Raw genomic sequence first — 3,284 nt, forward strand, 5'->3', positions numbered from 1 at the left:
CTGGGGGTGGGAGTCCAGGGCAGAAACCCTTCCCTGTCCGAGTCCCAGGCCTCCACTGTGGGCACCATCATCTCCTGTGCTTTCCGGATGCAGTCCCCAGGGGCTCTTCCACAGAAATAAAACCTTGCAGGGCTGCTGGCTTTATCACTCGTTGGGGTCGTGCCTTCCTCTGTGACGATTCTGAAAGGTCCCACCCTCTCCAGCTGCCTCCCTGGGCTCAAGACTGTCACACGCAGCCGCATCCTCTGGTGTCCTGGGACCTGCATGCTGACTGTCCACTAGGCTCCAGAGAGAGCCGGCTGACCCGTGGAGTTGGAAGCCTGGGTGCACTGGGGCTCGGCCAAGAGGGAAAGCTAAGGACCCCTGCAGGACAGTGACAGTGACACGGGAAGTCCTGTGACTGCACCCTGCAGGACGGTGACGGTGACACGGGAAGTCCTGTGACTGCACCCTGCAGGACGGTGACGGTGACACGGGAGGTCCTGTGACTGCACCCTGCAGGACGGTGACGGTGACACGGGAGGTCCTGTGACTGCACCCTGCAGGACGGTGACTGTGACACGGGAGGTCCTGTGACTGCACCCTGCAGGACGGTGACGGTGACACGGGAAGTCCTGTGACTGCACCCTGCAGGACGGTGACGGTGACACGGGAGGTCCTGTGACTGCACCCTGCAGGACGGTGACGGTGACACGGGAGGTCCTGTGACTGCACCCTGCAGGACGGTGACGGTGACACGGGAGGTCCTGTGACTGCACCCTGCAGGACGGTGACGGTGACACGGGAGGTCCTGTGACTGCACCCTGCAGGACGGTGACAGTGACACGGGAAGTCCTGTGACTGCACCCTGCAGGACGGTGACAGTGACAGTGACACGGGAGGTCCTGTGACTGCACCCTGCAGGACGGTGACGGTGACACGGGAAGTCCTGTGACTGCACCCTGCAGGACGGTGACGGTGACACGGGAGGTCCTGTGACTGCACCCTGCAGGACGGTGACAGTGACACGGGAGGTCCTGTGACTGCACCCTGCAGGACGGTGACGGTGACACGGGAGGTCCTGTGCCTGCACCCTGCCACTGACAAGGCCTGCCCCAGGGAGCCTGCCCCGGGTGCCAGCCTCTCACCCCCTGCTCCCCTCTTTGGCTGCTGGTATAAGAAAGGGGAGACCCAGTCAATTTTCAGAATAAAATGTAGCTTTATTATGACACAGAAAAGACTACAAGCCATTAAGGGGAAGAGTCAGACAGTTTCTCAAAACAACAAGTAGAAGAGAGGTATAAACATCTTGATAATTAAATCCACAGCACGATCACGGGAATCTTTTTCTCACCATATTTGTTTTAGTTATAATAGCCACTTCAATTGTCAAGAAAAAAAAAAAAGAGGCAATTTTACACAAGGAGCAGCACACACACCGAGCCACACCGCAGAAGGTCGGCACACACGGGGCAGGGCTCCTCCGGGACGGGCAGTTGGGCTGTGTGGGCCACTCGGTCTCAGGCCACCCACTCGCTGGCCCTGACCCGGCCACCACACTGGCCGCCCGCTCAGAACTCACTTCGACACCTCAAGAGGGACGTCACCGTCTCACCGTGAAGCGCAGAGCGACAGCGATGTTTCAGAAACACAGGGGTTTAAATATGCCGGCAGGCGGAGGGGTCCCCTCACAGCTCCTCAGTGGTCAGACACACTCGGTAACAACAGAAACACCTACACACGGGTAGTTGTTAGAAAACAAAACACATTTTCCTCAACTTAATAGCTGGATTGGGAGCTTAAAAATATAAACAATTATAAAAGGAAATTCCCGAAGCCACCGTGTCCTACTCAGTTCCTAACAAGGTGAACTCAAAGGAGTGCGTCCCAGCACGGACCCCTGCAGGGAGTGCGGGCAGACCCCGTGGCGGCAGCAATGCCCCAGGGTCTCCCAGGGCAGGGCTTTCTCAGCAGCAGACAGACAAGTGCTCCGAACGCCAAACCAAAGAGAACCAAGAGAACTCATCCGGACGTGGAAGTTGAAGGTCACGTCCACAGAAGACAAGCACAGCCCCTCTGTCTCCCTCACCCTCACGTCTGCGGAACAGCCGAGCCTCTGAACACCGCGAAGACAGGCAGGGGTGTGGGGGAGGTGGCCAGACCACAGGTCATCCTCCAGAAACCCCAAGGCCAGTCCATCTGCTCTGTCCCCTCTGCGCCTAGAACCCCCCAGTAAAGCGAGGAGGACACAGGGCGGCAGCAACGGCAGGAACAGATGTCCCAGCTCAGGTCTCTGCAGGCCGGTTCCCTCACCTCTCTCTCTCATTAAATTTGTTCACTATTTTATTTATTTACTTGTTTTTGTATTTTTCCAAAGTTAGAAGCCGGGAGGCAGTCAGACAGACTCCCGCATGCGCCCGACCGGGATCCACCTGGCACGCCCACCAGGGGGCGATGCTCTGCCCATCTGGGGCGTTGCAACCAGAGCCATTCTAACACCTGAGGCAGAGGCCATAGAGCCATCCTCAGCGCCCGGGCCATCTTTGCTCCGATGGAGCCTCAGCTACGGGAGGGGAAGAGAGAGACAGAGAGGGGGATGGGGGGAGAAGCAGGTGGGCACTTCTACTGTGTGCCCTGGCTGGGAATTGAACCCGGGACTCCCACACGCCAGGCCGATGCTCTACCACTGAGCCAACCGGCCAGGGCCTCAGATTTGTTCATTATTGTAAGACAGGACCTTGCCCCAAGGGAAACTGTCACACACACACACACACTTCTAAATATCTGCACCCATTCACACCTCTCTGGAAACACTCGCTGTTTTAAAACATGCTTTAACACCTGCGTTCCATAAACACAGAAGTAGAATGAACTGACAGCTTATAAAACGACCACTAGGAATTGCGCCGTGTGTGATGAACCTGCAATCAGACGGCTGCCTAACTGTTCTAGAATTTTCTCCACTGTATAAGAACTCCCCAGCTCCTGGTGCAACCAGCCCCCCTAACACGAACAGCCTGCTTCTGTGTGGCCTGTCAGCCAAAAGTATTTCACACATTTTTAAACAGCGAAAAACAATTTCATGATGTGAAAACTGTATTAAGTTCACATCTCAGTATCCATTCAGTTTCACTGTGACACAGCCATGCTCATCTGTGGACACAAATTATCAATGGCAGGAGACCCACAAAGCCTACCACGTTTGCTGACCCTGAACTAGACGACGTGACGCTTCTCTAGGAATGAAGATGCCACAGCCCAGAAGCAGACAAGCCATTTGTTTTACACTTTTTCCTCCCTGTTGG

General features: G+C 55.9%; 1 long non-coding RNA gene across 1 annotated transcript; it reads left to right on the forward strand.

Moving 5' to 3' along the window:
• The first annotated feature begins 80 nt into the window (after positions 1 to 80).
• Positions 81 to 1,564, forward strand: LOC136392671 (uncharacterized). The gene is made up of 2 exons (XR_010748963.1): positions 81 to 391; positions 1,058 to 1,564. It is a non-coding gene; the product is annotated as an uncharacterized lncRNA (long non-coding RNA).
• The last annotated feature ends 1,720 nt before the right edge of the window (positions 1,565 to 3,284 follow it).

The sequence above is a fragment of the Saccopteryx leptura genome, chromosome 2 (assembly GCF_036850995.1).
Source record: "Saccopteryx leptura isolate mSacLep1 chromosome 2, mSacLep1_pri_phased_curated, whole genome shotgun sequence".
Taxonomy (NCBI): domain Eukaryota; kingdom Metazoa; phylum Chordata; class Mammalia; order Chiroptera; family Emballonuridae; genus Saccopteryx; species Saccopteryx leptura.